The sequence below is a fragment of the Ailuropoda melanoleuca genome, chromosome 5 (assembly GCF_002007445.2).
Source record: "Ailuropoda melanoleuca isolate Jingjing chromosome 5, ASM200744v2, whole genome shotgun sequence".
NCBI lineage: Eukaryota > Metazoa > Chordata > Mammalia > Carnivora > Ursidae > Ailuropoda > Ailuropoda melanoleuca.
The window spans coordinates 12828762-12846368 of NC_048222.1; the positions used below are offsets into that span (position 1 = coordinate 12828762).

At 40.8% G+C, this 17607-nt stretch overlaps 1 protein-coding gene across 2 annotated transcripts in view; it reads left to right on the plus strand.

Annotated features, from left to right (window-relative positions):
* The first annotated feature begins 65 nt into the window (after positions 1–65).
* The window catches only part of RANBP9 (RAN binding protein 9), a 93072-nt gene continuing 75530 nt past the window's right edge, over positions 66–17607 (plus strand). Inside the window, exons 1-2 of one of the 2 annotated variants that reach the window (XM_011222903.3) lie at positions 66–279; positions 12667–12778. The gene's annotated coding sequence lies outside the window, so the exon portion shown is untranslated. The remainder of the gene's footprint in view (positions 280–12666; positions 12779–17607) is intronic. The other variant, XM_034660304.1, reaches the window with a different exon arrangement.

Consider the following 17607-nt stretch of genomic DNA (forward strand, 5'->3'; position numbering starts at 1 on the left):
TTTTTTTTTTTTTTTTTTTTTTTTTTTTTTTTTTTTTTTTTTTTTTTTTTTTTTTTTTTGGCCCGGCCGCAACCCTGGCGGCGGGCAGCAGCGCCGCGGCCCCCTTCCCGCACGGGGACTCGGCCCTGAACGAGCAGGAGAAGGAGCTGCAGCGGCGGCTGAAGCGCCTCTACCCGGCTGTGGACGAGCAGGAGACGCCGCTGCCGCGATCATGGAGCCCGAAGGACAAGTTCAGCTACATCGGCCTCTCTCAGAACAACCTGCGGGTGCACTACAAAGGTACTGGGCGTGTGTCGTGCGGTGGGCCACTGACCCGACGTGTCCTGCCGCCGCAGCAGACTCTCGACCCGCCCCTGACCCCCTCCCTCCCAGGGCCCGGTGCCCTCCGAGGTGACTCGCCGCCCGTTCCGCTGCTGCGGGGGTGGGACCGGGGTCGGGGGGACGGGGGCCAGATTCTTGGGGAAGGCAGGTGAGTAGAATGCCCGTAGGTGTAATGGAGCTGGTAATCCTAGGCCAGGAGGAGGACACCTTGAGGGAATCCAGGATGACAGGACATAACTCGCTTTCTGATTTTTCTTTAAGATAAATCTTAGGGCTCGGATAGAGGAATCTATGGGGCCGGAGTTGGGTTACATTGTTCTCTAGGTGGCGGTGGGTCAGGCGTTCTCTTCTTACGTAGGGGGAAGAGAGGCACGATTCTGAGGTATGATTTCTAATTAAAGGAGAGCAGGCAGATATAGGGGGAGGGGTAATCAGTGGAGGATTTTGTCCAAAATTAGGCCAGAGATTGTCTAGGGGGACAAAAGGACAAGGGCCCCAAGTTTGGCATCAATGTTTCTTACTCAAAGCAACTGGGAGGGTAAGAGGTGAACCTCAGAAGTAGGTGTTTTCTTAGGGGAGCAGAAACCTATCACTGCTGATTGGAAATGCCCTGTATTTACGTGCTGGTATTATATGAAGTTTAATTGAAAACGGATATCTTAAAATGTTATATGGCATTTTAAAGAAAATTGGCATATGTTTTACACCTGCAGTTTAAAAAAAAAAAAAACACAAGCAAAACAGCCTTAGGCTTGTGTTTGTCCCCCTCCTCCCCACACCTGCCTCTCTGTTGAAACAAAGCTTTAAGCAGATCATTTTTATAGAAAATTATAAGTTGCTCTGAGAATTTTTGAAATGTAGCCCAAATTAATAGCATGCGTCAAGTTTACTTGTCTGGGAGAAAACAAAATCAGTCTAATGCATCAGTCTGTCTGGAAACAAATCCAGTCTTTAGGCCCCAAACCTGAGGCAGGAGCTTTTACATTCAAAGCAGCCTCCTTTTGATTGGCTACAAAGGAAGGGTCTTAATCAGATCCTAGTGACAGGGAGGGTATAAACAGTTCTTGTGGTAAATTCTTAAGGCATACAGGACTAAAATATGAGAAGAACCTCGGTAAATAAGCTACTATTTAATCAGAAAGGAGAATGGCGACAGAAATCTACCAAATGATTTGGCTGGAAAGAATCACGCACAAAAATAGGCCTTTTGAATATTCCTTCTTTCTATCCATAGATCCAGAGAAATAGTTTCAGTTTAAATATTATGTTTCTTAATCTAAATGATTGAAAATAACCTTTGTTTCCTCTTAAGTGAGGACATTTTGTTAATACTCTGTGAAGGCTATTATTTAATTTTGTGTTCTAATTTGTGTGAACAGTGCTGTGCTATGAAGTGTTTACTTCTCATCTGGCTACCGGAAAGCTTTTTGTTAGACTTGACTAAACTTTATCTTAAATTTATGGTTCATGGTTAATAATTAGGTTTATAAAATCAGAGGCAAAAGATACGGAAAATTATTGAACAGAGAATCCTAGCTTTGCTGAGTCCTGCAGTCATTTGTGATTTTAGGCGTGTATACAGGACAGGGCCTCAGTTTCTTCCTCTGAGAGATGAGAGTTGAGCTGAATGGTAAGGAAATTTCCAGCTCTGAATTTCCATGAGTGCTAGGATTTGTGATGAGAGTTTCTTTAGCACTGTAACATGCCTTGATTAGTTTTATTAACTCTTTTTACATAAAATTATGATTTGGGTCGGAGAAAAGTGCATGCTTATGAGAAATTGGTTGGAGTTTGGTATATTTATGACACTGCTGTCTCCATTATTTTTCCTGTTGGCCTCTTTATTACTTTTTGTTGTGTAATACTAAGCTTCACTTTCTGGAAACTTCACTCCTTTATAAACATAAAGCATTACTTCAGGAAGAACAGATTTTGTTATCATCTTTTTTCTTTTCTCTCTCTCTCTCATCTCCCCTTTGTCTCTCCCTTCCCCCTTGTCACAAACACAGTTCTTTTCCCCCCTTCTACTGCCTCTTCCTCTTGTTATTTTAATGTGTGTGTGGCGTTTTTTTTCCTGTTGTTGTTCTGTGTGCCTTCTGAGTGGACCACACCAAAGTCCTGGGCAACTCTGTCCCAGTATTAGGGGAAGGGAGCAACGGGGAAGTGTCATAGGTGGTGGAGAATAAAACTTTGAAGTCGCAAAATAAGAGTGAATTTTATTTAACATTTCATTGTGCCACTTTGATTTTTACCTAAGCATTTTCAGACACTTCACATTAAAACGACTTTCATAAGATGTTTTTGCATGTTACAGAGTTTGAAAAGATTGGTAATTATTTTCCAGAATGGCAAGGATTTTTCTTACCTTTGAAATAGAAATATCCTGATTTCTTTTGCTCTGAACATGCTCTGTTTTTTAAGATGTTATTTTTCTAAGTTGGAATTACTGTTTTTGGAAGCCATATGGTTCCTTAAATGATTAGAAGGGATTAATGTTAAACAATGCCAGACATGCAGACAAAGTTGATTGGATTGCAGAGGAAGAGCAGGGTGTGTATACTATATGTTAAAATTTTTAAGAAGACCTTCTCCTTAGCAGTCGCACACCAACCGTTGAAACACTCAGGCATAGCCCCTTTTATTTTTAAAATTGTCAGCTTTGAGTTAAGTACAAATGTGACTAAGTTTAGACTTCGTTATAATGAGGACTTTACTCCAACTTAAAGCATTTTAATGTATGTGGCAATGGATTCAATTAGTCCTAAGTGTTTCAGTTACAGATTGCATTTTTCTATTTGTGAAGTTACCACATTTGGATAGTTTACAAAGCTTTTTAATATACACACAAGTGTGTTAGTGGATTTGGACAAGATGGTGGAATTCTCATTTGCGATGTGAGCAAGTGGGAGCACCTGGAGGCTAGATTTTCCCAGTCACAAGTAAGCCGGGGTTGGAAACTAATTTTCACCAACTCTAAATTTAGTGCTCTTTCCAGCCGTACAGTATTGCCTATTTCAATTTGTGTGAGTTTTAATTATCTCTAATAGATAAAATCCAGTGATGACATTTAGAACTTTTTGAAGAATAGTTGAACGTTAAAAGTACTTCCTATGGGGAAAAAAATGCCTGGAACATATGAATGCCATGGAAAAGTCCAGGCACCTTGATTCTACTGATTTAGGGCAGCTTACGGGAAACACAAGAGAAGTGAAAGTTGGAAATGATAGGTAGCTAGGAACTAGTGAATTGCTCTTTTAATTGAAGCATTACTAACAGCATCTAACCAGATAGCTGACTTTCTCGTGTGCCTCACTCCCATCCCTCTCCGTATCACCAGTCATTAGGCCTTTGACACTTCTTAAATTACTTACTGAATTTCTTGCACTTCTTAAGGTTGAACAAATATCTTAACAATATTTGCTTGCCTACCAATGCAAATGTCTTTTAGGAATTATGGAAATAATTTAAAAATATTCCTTAAAATCCAGGAATTTAAAAAACCAAACTGAGCTTTTCCCTGGAATCTCTTTGTCAGTATTATGGGAAATTTAGCTTCGAAAAATGGTAGTTGATAGCTGCAAGAATTAAGTAAATCTAATAATCACACCTGCAGAAAAGTAGTAGTAATGATAATTCATGGAGCTGTTGCTATAGGGCGGGTATTCTGCTAGACAATTCGTGTACCTGCATTTATTCGACAAGCTTTTAGTGAATGTTTACTTTGTGCCAGGTTCTGGGGACTCAAAGGTGGTAAGATACCATCTTTGAATTCAGAGAGCTCAAAGTAGGTAAAACACACAAGTTGTAGTAAGGAAGTGTTCTCAAGAGTCCTGTGGAAGACGGGAGGAGCGTCTCTACCCCTGGCTGACACTGCAAGTGATGAAGTTGGTGAGTCAGGGACTGCTTTTGGGAGAGATGAGGCCCCCTGGTCAGGCTTGAAAGATGGAGGAGGGGCGCTAGGCATGACAAGTGAAAATGCATAACTAAAAGCTTAGAGGTGAGAATTATTGTATATGTTTGAGTCTACCAGCAATTTTGGTGTGTTGGAATTTAAGCGTGTGTGACAAGTAACAGCTGGGAAGAGATCGTGAGAGGCCTTCGGAATATTTTACTGAGCTTATCTTATTCTCTAGGACATGAGGAATCGTCAAAGGATTTTAAATGGGAAGTGACTGGCTCATATTTTCGTTTTTGTTGTATTATACAGCTAATTGGAAGATGGATTTAAGGAGTACAAGACTGAAAATAGCAAACTCATTTAGAAGTCTGTGTAAGAAATAAGGACCTGAACTCGATCAGTGGTGGGGTGGAGCAGAGCAGACATATTTGTGATACGTTTTACAGTGACACTGATAGGAACTGATGGAATGATGGAGAGAGAGATCGAGGATGACACTTGGGTTCTAGCTCTGTGAGGTTCTTGCAGTGAACCACGAATTAAGTAATAATTGCAAGGAAGTATTACAGTGTATTTGGAGATGAGTAGGAATGGGAATGTTGGCCATATGATCTGACTTCACGGAAACTAGAAGAACCCAGAGAAGCCTTCCAGAAAGAGCAGGAACAGATCTTCTGGAGTTAAGGTGGCTCCAAGCGTTGCAGCAGCTGGAGTTCATGACTTTTCACTTTATTCTAGTGCTCAAGTGACTCATCTGTAGTTACTGGTTGTTTTCTTCTCCCCCCCCCCCACCACTGGTTTATCCTTTCCTTCCTATTCCAGATTCCTCAGGGATTTAACAGATTGGATAAACTAATTGCCATCATTCTTAGTTGGGCAGAGCTTTTCATTATATGCTGTGGTGTTGAATTGGTGGCCTTCATGTCAGGTGTTCATCTGTGTTGAAGCAGCTGTAGGGGTGTCAGGGGTACTTATGAAACACAAAATACCCTCCTAGCATAAGTAGAGTCTGGGCCCCACTTTCTGCAGTAGGGATAGCATGTGAGGCCGTTTCTCATAGGAAGGTTGGGCGTGTACCGTAATTGACCTGAGCGTGTGGGAGAGGGGTCTAGGTCATGACTGATTTGGGAGTCACCTGTAGGTGGTGGCTGAAACTCAAGGAGAGGGTATGAGAGAGAGTAGGTAAAGTGAGAAGAGCTGTGGGCCAAAGCTGGAACCCTGAGCAAGGCCAATGTTAAAAGATTGGGTGGAGTCTAAGAAGGACTAAAGAGGTACCCGGACAGGGGAAGAGTGTGGTGTCACAGAAGCTGAGCGGAGAAGTATCAGAAATGAGGAAGTGACCTTTAGTGTCAAATGCAGCAGATCGGTTTAGTGAGCCGGGTAGAGAAAGTTTTCCACTGGATTTGGAAATTAGATCATTGTGACCTTAAGGAGAGCACTTTGAATTTAGCGATGGGGGCAAAGATCAGAGCCAGTAGTAGGGACATGCAGAGAGGATAGCGACTGTAGATTACTCTTGAGAAATACAGGTGAAGAAAGAGACTAAATACCTGGAGGAGGATGGAGGTTAAGGTAGGATTGGGGTTTTTTTTAAATGGTTGATAGTGGAGTTACGTTGTGCCTGGTGATTAGTTTCTAGTGTCAGCAAAGACGATGAAAATCCACAGAATCAAAATTATCCATAAAAACTCCTTTGGAAAGTACTTTGTTAGAGACTATTGTATCATTTCTAAGTCCGTCTTGTTTTAGCTCGTCAGTGAGGGTGAGACCGAAGTGACGTTAAGTTAGAGGAGAGTGTAATGTTAGTCCGATGTACGGAGTCCCAGTAAATGTGTACAAAATTTAACATAGCTTTTGACAAATAAAATTAACAGTAACAGTACTTGCTTTTATTACCTTAACGTTCCAAAAAAAAAAAAAAAAGTTCGTTATGCTCACTATCAACCCCAGTGCATTATTGACAGTGATTTTAGCACCGAGGCATGTAGGATTTGGAAAGTGGCCATTTTGGGGACACTGCCTGTACAGATTGAGAGATTGAGGGGGAAGGAAAGTAAAGAGGGGAAGGGTGGAGAAAAGCTTGGGAGGCTGACAGTGCTGGCTTGGAGGGAGGAGAGCCGTTCAGGAGCACAGGGCAGTCCTGAAGGAGAGAGGACATGTGACTGCTCTGGTCATAGGGGAAGAGGTGAACAGGGGTGGGGGACACTGACTGCTTTGTAATAGAAGAGTGGAGAGTGGAACAGGGCCATATACAATAGCTGAGTCCCATTATATGATAAAATCGGTGAGGTAGTATGCTTACTCGAGGACAGGACCTAAAGCTTCGAGTGAGTGATGAAAACATGGGCCAGCCATGGAGGGGAAGGGGGAACTAGCTAACAAAAGGTTTCTCAGTGGGAGAGCCCAGCTAACAGCATTCGTTCATAGTGGTGGCTGTTTGCAAGGCAGTTGGATTTTATTTGGTAGAGGCCAGCTGCCCAGGGCAGGAGCAGGGAAGGTGGATTATCCTGTTGATCTAAGGCTGTGGTTTTGCTGGTCGCCTGTGCTGGAAGGATAAGCATGTGAGAGGAATATCGAGGATATTTGAGAGCTCTTAAGTGATTACCATGTAGTCTATCCTGGAAGAGGAAAAATGGGGAAGGAGGAAACAGGGTTCAGGGAATGCGAGTTCCCTTGATATTGAGGAGGAAATGTGGAAGTGACATGTTTAGAAAGGGGAGAAGATAGGGAATTCTGTCCGAGAGGAAGATACAGGCATTTCAGCTCCGGTGCCAAAAATGTGTTCCTCGGAAAACCTTATGTTTTCCACAAAATTGGGCACTAAAAGTAATGGGTCTTATGGGAAAAATCGGGCTGGGGCAGACCACTTGACACCTGTGGAACTCTGTGACCAGAGCACCACGAAAATAACAGTCCTAGTAAAATAGAAGCCCAGTTCAATTTCCACTGGCATTTGTGCCCAGCGTCACAGGCTGCTGATCCTTCATAGCCTTAAGCCCTGGGGTTTTGGCTTCCTTCTTAGAGATGTAAGTGCTTGACAGCTGTTTGATCAAAAATAAATATCTGATTCAGGGTTTAGCCCTTTTCAACCCCCACCCCCTTTTTCAAACAAAGAGGAAAAAGCGCACAGACTTCAGCTATGAGAATGGCTAAAGTCCAAAGAAAACCTGACCATGCCGGTTGCTGGTGAGGGTGCCGAGCAGCAGGAACTCCCGTACTGCTGGGGGGCCCGCGAAATGATGCAGCCGCCTTGGGAAAGGGTTTGGCGGTTTCTGGCAAAGCTAAGCATAGTTTTACCTGCAGTTGAGCTCCTGCCCGGCTGATTTGGAAACTTACGCCCCCACAAAAACCTGCATAGTAGTTCATAGCGACTACTGTCATAATTGCCCCAAACAGGAAGCAGCCGAGATGTCTTTCAGTAGGTGAATGGATACTGTGGTATATCCATACAATAGAATATTATTCAGCAATATAAAGAAATGCGCTGTCCCTGAAGATACGTAAACGGATCTTCAGTGCATATATTGCTAAGTGATAGAAGCCAGTCTGAAAAGATTACATACTGTATGATTTCAGTTATCTAACATTCTGGAAAAGGCAAAACTCTAGAGATGGTAAAAAAGATGAGTGGTTGTCAGAGCCTTGAGGGGAGGGGTAGGCAAAGCACGGGATTTTTAGGGCAGTGAAAGTATTCTGTATGATACTCTACTAGTGGACGCATCACACCTTGTTAATATCAAACCCACAGAACTTGACAGCTATATAGAGGGAACTTTAATGTATGCAAATTAAAAAAAACTCATTTAGGAGGAAGGGGCCAATCCCAGGATAAAATGCAGAAAGTGACAAAACGATCTAGCTGTATTACAAAGATACGAAACCACCTCAGAGAAGAAGGGGGACGGGTGCTGACACAGGTAACTCTGGGAATCGGTAGTCTGTAAAACTAAAGGTGAGGGAAACCGAACTCTTACTGATAAAGTTGTATCCTGTGGGGATATGAGTTAGCAATTCAGATGTTGTTATACATGTATACTGGAATGGAACAGTTAAATGGATGGCGGCCAGTGGGAGCTAAGTTTCTTATCACTGGGGTGGAATTTTACAGGTAAGCAGAGAGAGAGAAGGTTAGAATGATGGGTGTGGTAATAAAGTTGGAGACCTCAGTAAGAACTCGTGTTTGGTTTAATACAAACACAGACGGTTACATATAGAAATGTAGGCACGCACACACACAGGAGTTTAGTATACATACATATATTTCCTTGCTCTTATCAATGAGAAAGCCTAAAAGCAATGACACCCCAGTAACAAGGAGCATACCTAGTAGCTAGATGTTGGGTTCTAATGCCATTTGCCAGTAAAAGGAGCCTCAGGGCTCCTTGGAGAAATGGCTGATTCTAGGACTGGGTCAGGAAACATGCAAGATGAGCCTCCAGCGTCTTCTGGGGCCAGAAAATAGCAAACAGAAAGCAAAACCATAATACAGGTATGTCAGAGGAGCCAAATGAAAAAGTTCCCAGTGGGTCATGCGGGGGGCAGTTTGAGCAGCAAAATAAAGTAGTATTGGGTTACAACCCAAAGTATAAAGTAAATATGCAAGAGATGCGTGGGTCCATACTGATAATAACAAAGAGGAAATGTCTTAGTATTTTTTGATCAGTGTTGGGCTTGAATTTTCCCCAGATGGCTTCGTACAGTGGCCAGCGTAGCAGTTCTTGGAGCCACTAAGCGCTGGACGCAATAGGAACGCACTTGGGGAGGCGCCCCGTGTTTCTGACTTCGGGTTTTTTGTATGTTGCTAGATTTTTCTCTTTACTTTTGTTAATGTACCGGGAGAAGCTGTGTTAGGAACTAAATGACTTCTTTATTATGCTGACATCATTCCTGTATTTATCAAGTACATGGGAGCTAATTTGTATTCAAGAAATGTGTTTCAGGAAACGTGTTCTGTAGCAGAACAGATTTCATTAGAATTTACTATTTCTGAGGTGGAATAGTTTCAGGTGATGTCAGAATCCAGAGCGTGGCTCCAGGAAGGAATGATTAAAGTTAGAGTAGGAGGTCAGGGGGAGTAAAGAGGTCCGGGAATTAAAATGTGAGGACAGTAGGATAATCACAGGTAATTGGGAAGTGTGTTAATGTCATATGGGACAGATACATAGTGCTGTGAGGGAATATAAAAAAGGAGGTTAGACCGAGTCAGCGAAAGAGCCATTGAGCAAGGAAAACCTGAGCTAAGGGATGAGCAGGACATAACTAAGTAAAGAGGAAGGGCAGCACTTTCCAGTGTGGGGTGGGGAAGAGTTCGGGCCAGTGTGGCGGGTGCAGGAAGGCGCAGGAAAGCTGTGGAAAGTGTGGCGGGAGGGCCAGATGAACAGGGTTTCAGGAAGGTTGTCTTTTTCCGTGGCTGAATGGGAGACTGTCAAGGAATTTTAGTTGTATGGGGGCATAGTGGTACCAGGAAGACTGAGTTATATTTCCAGAAAGGCAACTGGAACTGCGTGTTGGAGAGTGGAGAGGGGGTTGGAGGTGAGCTTCATTCAGACTCTTTTCCTTTCGTTTAAAAGGAATCAACAGATTGTGAAATGAAAGAGCGAGGTCTTGCTAGCCTCGCTAGTAAATGTATTTTCTTTTTGAACCATATAGGAAACACTTAACATTGAAGACTTTGTGGTTTTAACAGTTTATACTTTGGTAGTGTGAGGTTGTTTTCTGGTTGTCACAGAATTCAAGGTGATAAGCTTCCTGCTGATGAGCGTTATTGGAAATAGGCCCATCACTCTGACATTACTAGTCTTACCTAAGAGTATGAATGCTTTTAATCTGACATCTTAGCTTTTTCTTAGGTCTTTACATTTACGTTTAATTTAAAAATGAAACAGATCCTTTTAACCTTTACGGAGTTTTTCTGCAGTGTCTGTAAAGCGTAGTGAACGTAATAGAACCTTGAAGACTAATGATTATGTAATTGTTGATAGTTATTTTTGCGTAAGGCGAAAATGTAGGGCATTTTAATTCATATATGAATTTAACGCATGATTCTACTAATTAGGGGCAAGTAATATAACATCTGTAAGAGTTTTCTCTCTTTAAACTGAGGTTAAAACCCAGTTCACAGATGTTGAATGAGAAGAATCTGTACAGAAGCACTTAATTCTTTGCGAGAGTGTTTACCCTCAAATATTTCTTTTCTTTCTCTTTTCCCATAGAAGTAGGAAGAATAGGAGGTAGAATACTAGTGAAGTGATCCGGAATGCTCATTGTAACTGGATCCTTCCTGTGGGTTCAGAGCCTGCACTGGATCGGACTTCTCGAATTTAAATCCCAGCACAAACCCTGGTTTGGGATTCTCACACAGCAGTATGTCCTTTCTTCATCTTCCCTAATTTCCTCAACTGTGAAATGGTAATAAATCGTACCTACTTCAGAAGTTGTTTTGAGGGCTAAACAAGTGAACAAATAGAGTACTCTCTGAGCAGTAGCTTTAAATGTATGGTAACTGTTGTCATTTACCACCACCACCACCACCACCACCACCACCACCATCATCAAGAATACCTTGAGGCTGCTTTATCCCTGAAAGTTTTGATCACTTCCCTTCCAGAAAAACAAAACCAAAAATAAAAGCTAGTTGATTTAGGACTCCGGGGTTAATCAGGGTTTTCCTTGGATTTTTCTTTTAACTAGTCTAAATTCTTAAAATGCATTTAGTTTATCCGACCATTTCCCAGGCAACTCAGTTATTTGAACACGTATACATTTTAAATGTCTGTTTTTAAGAAGTGACCGGTGTCATTCTGCAGATTTATGCTGGTTTTTTTCTTCTGCTTAGCAATTTTGGGGGCCATCTATATATATATATATATTGCTGCTTTTGTTTTTATCTTTCTAACCAGTTTTATCACCTCCCAGGGGTCACCAGATTGAGAACTTTTGCCCATAACCTATATACTTAAGACGTCTGTGGACACAGGTTTTCATGGTAATAGAAGGGAGTGGCTGAGTTCATTCAGTTTCTTTTGGGCCATGTGAACATGTGCTAATTTGCATTGCAAATGTAAACTTAACAGTGGAATGATGTAATTTGATAAAGTTTATGGGAAGGGAAGTTATCATGTCATTGGTGTGTCATGATTATTGTATAGCTAAGATACAGTTTTTGAGTTAAAAGAAGGTTTTTAGTTTTAATAATGGTAAATTTGAGAAGGCGAATTTTTCTACCCATGAAGGTAATGTTAAGAGTATGACTAAAGGATTAATGACCTAAGTTTCTATTGGGTGAAGCTTATTTAACTAGAACACTGAATAATAATTTAGAGTATTTTTTCTCATGCAGTCCTTTTGGGGATTGTGGAGACTTGTCTTATTCTGAGCACTCTCTGACATGCTGCTTCAACTTCTGTTTTTCTTCTTCTGTGGTTTTATGGGCATATTTTCTGTTGCTCACCTGATCTTTGTTCACATGCTAGCTTTCCGGCTAATTTGCGTCTTGGGTCAGGGACAGTGATTGTGAGCGCAGCAAATGCGCCAGGATTAGAATTGAGGAATAGCTGTTTTAAAAAGTTTAAAAGCCATCCTCTAACAGATTACCTAAAGATTTCAGCAGTGGTATGATGATACATTCCTTTCTTTAAAAAGAGAGAAAGAAAATAACAACTAGAGATTAGATATATTTCTTAGTAGGCTATAATTGACCAAAGAAATTTTTTTGGATCAGCCTTTGTATAAAATTGATAAGAGTATGTCCAAGAACAAACTTGAGAATTTTTTTTTTTTTTAAGATTTTCAAAAAGTTTATTAGAGAGAGAGAGCATGAGTAGGGGTCGGGAAGTGGGACTGAGGGGGAGGGATAAGCAGACCAGACTCCCCGCTGAGCATGGAGCCTCATAGAGGGCTCAATCCCAGGACCCTGTGATCATGACCTCAGCTGAAGGCAGATGCTTAATTGACTGAGCCACCCAAACTTGAAAACTCTTAAAGAAAGCTGCTTTGCCAATTCAATCTAATTATATAAAATTTCCCTTAAAAATATACCCGACAATATAGATGCTTCTGGTTTAAAAAATAGGCCATTTGACAAAAGAATGTTGCTTGGGAATAATACGAATTATAAGCATATTTGGATCTACTAAAATTACCATATTTTCATCATGTTCTTCAAATGCATCCAGTCTACCCTGTAGTATTTAGTGTGGTAGGTTCAGTGTGTTCGGGTTCTGAAAGTGCGTTAAATCTAGTAACAGTGTCAAGAGTCCCATGACTAACCCTGGGCTACTTTGCATATTGGATTGTGATGACAAATGTTTCTTTAAGTCTTTATATGTACTGATGGGAGCAGAAATGTCTGTGTATCATTCTGAAAACCGTATTGCTTCCTGAATTGTTTCAGATTTTCGTTGAATATCTCATTTGATTTTTTTTTCCCCTTCCTGTTTCATATGCAGGTCATGGCAAAACCCCAAAGGATGCAGCATCTGTCCGCGCCACGCATCCAATACCAGCAGCCTGTGGGATTTATTATTTTGAAGTAAAAATTGTCAGTAAGGGAAGAGATGGGTAAGTGGACATTTTGGTGGAATAAATTGTTTGCTGTTCTTGGATAATTTTTGTCTTGATTTATAAAATTTATGATGTAATTGGAAAATGGGAATCTCGTAAATCCTGGTAATTGGTAAAGTAGGATCTGAATATTATGCTGTAAGCAGGTTGGATATAGTTCTCCTTAAATACTAGTTGAAGCTAATACTGAGTTGGTGAAATAACCAAGTTTTTCTGGTCCGTTTGTCATTAAATTGGAGAGTTGAAATTAAACAGCGGAGAGACAGTGACTCATTTTCCAAGCCTTGTCTTACACTGCCCTTTTCTGAATTCTGCTGAGAACTTCAGTCTTCTCAGAGCTAGTTAACCAAGGCCAAAAGGTGATTCATAGGTATTTCACAGGGGTTGGGACTTAGAAAGTTGGGTTTGGATCAGGGAACTATGTGTGTATGCTCTCAGTTGAAGGTGATTCCCAGGGATTAGGATGTGGTGTAAAAGCTTCCAAGTGAGAACTCCATGTAGATCCTGGAACCAGCTTTTCTAGCATTGCTTTCCAACTTGGGGTTGGTGTGTAGTATGTGTGTGTACACAGGATCACTTACGGGACTATAACAAAGATAGTAATTTGGGCCTTACCCTAAAAGTTCCTAAATCACTATTTGCAGAAGCAGAGCTTGGGCAAGACAGGCATTCTTAAGGAATCTCCACCGGGAATTTTGGCGCATATCTCTGATTAAGAACTAATTACCAAGAATCATTAGATCTATCCTATGGCATTTCCTGATAATTTCATTGTGGTATCAGAGATCCTTTAAAACATCCATAGAGTCCTTAGTCCAACTCCCAAGATAAACTTACCGGGTGAGTTGGCCCTGTTGAGTTAGAGTTACTAAGTTGACCTGTATTTGAAGTGAATCACTTAACCTGGTAGTGCTTCTTCTATGTTTAACTGACAAAATAAGTATATTTAGTAGATTATTCCTCCTACTTTATTTGCTGAAGATTTTCACTGTCAACAGTATGGAAAGTAGATAGAAAGTGCAACCTTGGCATTCATTGATAACTTTTTATTGAACTGCCTCAGTTTTCCCAGGGTGATCAAGCCAAAGATAAAATCAGAGAAGCCAAGGGTAAAGTGGTTGAGAGACCCTAGATTGAAATAGGCACGATTGTAACCATTTTTAACTCTACCGCTGCATGCATACTCAGCCAATTCTTTTTATATTTAAAATTATACCGTCAACCTCATTCGTGCTGTTGTTGCTCACAATGATTCCCGGGGTTCCCTTCACCTTTTCACTCTACGTGTTCTGTCTTTGCATGAACTTGACCTTCTGTTTTCATGGCTGCAAATACCCTGATGAGTGTCAGATCTAAAGCTACATCTCCAGTTATTCCCTCGAGCTCTAGACCAATCCATCTAACCCGATGTTTGCATTTGAGTGTCCCACAGGTATTTCAGTGTAGCTTGTTTTAAGTCTTTTTCTCAGCACCAGCTTGGTTAGTGGTTTCACTATTGCTAGAAACTTGAGACCTTCCTACCTCTAACTTACTCTGTCCATCTCTGCGGTCCCTGCCATAGGTTTGCCACGTTATCCCCTAAATACCTAGGTGGTTGGTTCATTGGTCTCCCAGTTGCTCCCTGTTTTGCTCTTACTTCAGTCTGCAACTGTTGTTGTTGTTCTTTCGAACACAACTGACTGGCGTCTGTCCCCATCTTGAGATCATTTGGTACACCTGTTGCTTTGAGGATAAAATCTAAAACTTCTTAGCAGAGTCCTACATGATGTGACTAACTCCTTTGTAACTCTTCAGTCTCACTTCTTTGTTGCCAGGATCCCTCATTCATCTTTTTTCCTTGGTGATTTTTACATACAGTAAAATTTATCATTTTTAGTGTGCAGTTCTGTGAGTTTTGACAGATGTGTGTAGTCATGTAACCACCAGCACAGTCAATATACAGTTGGTTTTTTGAATGATTCAAGTTTGATCTGCCTGGGTCTACTTTATATGCAGACAATTGTTATAACTACAGTTCAGCCCTGGAAATATAGTTTTTCTTCCTTATGATTTTCTTAATTACATTTCCTTTTCTCTAGCTTTATTGTAAGAATACAGCATAAAATATATACAACATACAAAATATGCGTTAACTGTTTATGGTACTGGTAGGGCTTCCAGTCAACATCAGGCTGTTAATAGTTAAGTTTTGGGGACAGCAGAAGTTATTCAGGATTTTCAGCTTGTGTGGTGGCAGGGCTGGGGGATGGGTGATCAATGTCCTAGCACCACCCATTGTTCAAGGATCAGTGATAAAACAGTTCCATCACCTCCCAAAATTCCTTTATACCCCTCTGTAGACGATTCTTCCCCGTCTCTCAATGGCAACCATTGATTGGTCTTCAGTCTCTATAGTTTTTGCTGTTTCTAGAATGGCATATAAATGGAATCATAGTATGCAGCCTTCTAATTTTGGCATCTTTCACTTAGTGTAATACATTTAAGATTCATCCCTGTTGTTGCATGTATTGGTAAATGAGTCCTTTTTACTGCCGATTGTGTGGTTGAGCCAACCACAGTTTGCTTATCCACTCTTCAATTGAGGGACATCTGGGTTGCTTCCAGTTTTTGGCAATTAGGAATATAGCCACTATAAACATTTATGTACAGGTTTTTGTGTAAACTTGAGTTTTCGTTTCAGTTGGGTAAATATCTAGGAGTGGGATTGCTGGATCATGTGTTAAGTGCATTTTTAACTTTATAAGGAACTGCCAGATTGTTTTGCAGAGTGGCTGTGCTAGTTTGCATTCCCACCAGCCGTGTAAGAAAGTTCCTGTTGCTTTGCCTCCTCAGGAGAGCTTGGTATTGTCAGGTTTTTTTGTTTAAAATTTTTTGCTATCGTAATATATCTTAGTGGTTTCTTGTTGTGGTTTTTAATTTACATTTCCTTAATGACAAATGGTGTTAAAGAATCTTTAATTCTTATCTGCCCTCCTGTTTTTAACAAAATAATTATTTTGATTTTTTTTTTAAGATTTTATTTATTTATTTGAGAGAGAGTGTCAGCCGGGGCAGAGGGGGGGTGTGCAGAGGGAGAGGGAGAAGCAGACTCCCCACTGAGCATGGAGTCTGATGCGGGGTTCGATCCCAGGACCCTGAGATCATGACCTGAGCTGAAGGCAGATGCTTAACCTACTGAGCCACCCAGGCGCCCCTTTATTTTGGTTTTAAATTAATCATGTGTCAACAGCTGTGGAAGTGGTCAAGAAATGACTTACAGATATACTTAAAAGTACTGAATTGAATGGAATGTTCGTGGGGCGGTTTTCATTTTGTTATTTACTCCAGTTAAATTCAGGGTTCTTACACCTCAGCTCTTTCCTGAGCAGTGGAAGCTCTAACTGGGGCATCCAGTTAATCTTCATTTCCACTTGGATTCACGCTTAGGCTTGAAGAAATAAGCCCAGGAAAATAGAAAGTAGGGTGCTAAACAGAGTTGAATCAACATAAAGTGACCCGAAAGAGAGAGGTGGAACAAACTTTTTAGGTTAGAAGATACTCCCAAGGATCTGTTTTAATCAGAATCAGCTATCTGTGAAAAATGCATTGGGTAGATAGGGGTGTGGTACCATAAGGAACTGCTTGTGCTTCTCTGACTGTACACGCCGGCTCGTATTTCTAGTTCTGTCTGCACGCTCTTTCCTTCCTTCCTTATATTCACCTTCTCTTGTCCCTTTACCATTTAGCTAATTACTCTTCAACCCTAGTTTAAAGAGACCTTTTCAGTGGCACTTTCTCCTTCCCCAAATAGGATTACGCCTTTACTATGCTTCCTTTACATTTTGGCCAGACTGTAATTTATAATATCTGTATGTTTCAGTCTTCTGCCTACTGCAGAATCAAGGGTGAGGGACTCCTTTATGTTTCTGTAAGTCCAGTACGTAATTGATAGCTAGCATTCACATGAAGGAATAAGTGAATGAATGAGAAACAGTACTTACCCCCTATGTATTGTTGGAGAAAACTGTGGTATCTTTGAGCAGATCTTATTTATCTTTCTGATACACTCTTTGAACAAAGTTCCGGGTCTGACCCCATGCTTTTGAAAGGGAAGCACGATTCATTTATGGAAGAAAAGCAAGTCATATTGCTAGTTTTGGGCAAGTAATGTCTTTCTGGAGATGTGTTTAACTGTATCACGAGAACTAAAAATGCCTTCCTAAAATCCCAACGTCTTTGTAAAGAATGGACCAGAAAGAGTGGCTGTTGGTCACTTTTCATTTGCAGTGATAGCTGCTCATCTGAGAGTTTAATTATACTCCATTTGAAATCTAATTTTCTTTTAAACAGTGTGTTTACTCAGGATTAGAGCAGGTAAATAAATATTTAGGTCCAAGATCTTGGTTTAAGATAAATTGGTCAGTGCAGCAAGTTTTCTCAGGACATGGCGGGAGTTGAGCATGAATTACCTCTTCATTTGTTTGTGATATGCATTATTTCTGGGTCTGCCTTGGAAAATTAGGAATATGACTATGATATTATTACTTGTACCTTATTGCCTAAGAAATAAGTCTTGAAGTTCCTTTTAGTGAGTGAAAGAAATAATATATTTGGGGCGCCTGGGTGGCACAGCGGTTGAGCGTCTGCCTTCGGCTCAGGGCGTGATCCTGGCGTTATGGGATCGAATATATTTGTGGTTTTGCCTTGGGTTTTCATTTAAACTAAACATAATTTTGTATATGTTCAGGAAAATAAGCTTATTTATTGGGACACAATAGCCTAAGTTTTATAATTAATTTAAAAATAAATTTCTAATGCATTTCATAACAAAAAGTTAAATCAACTAT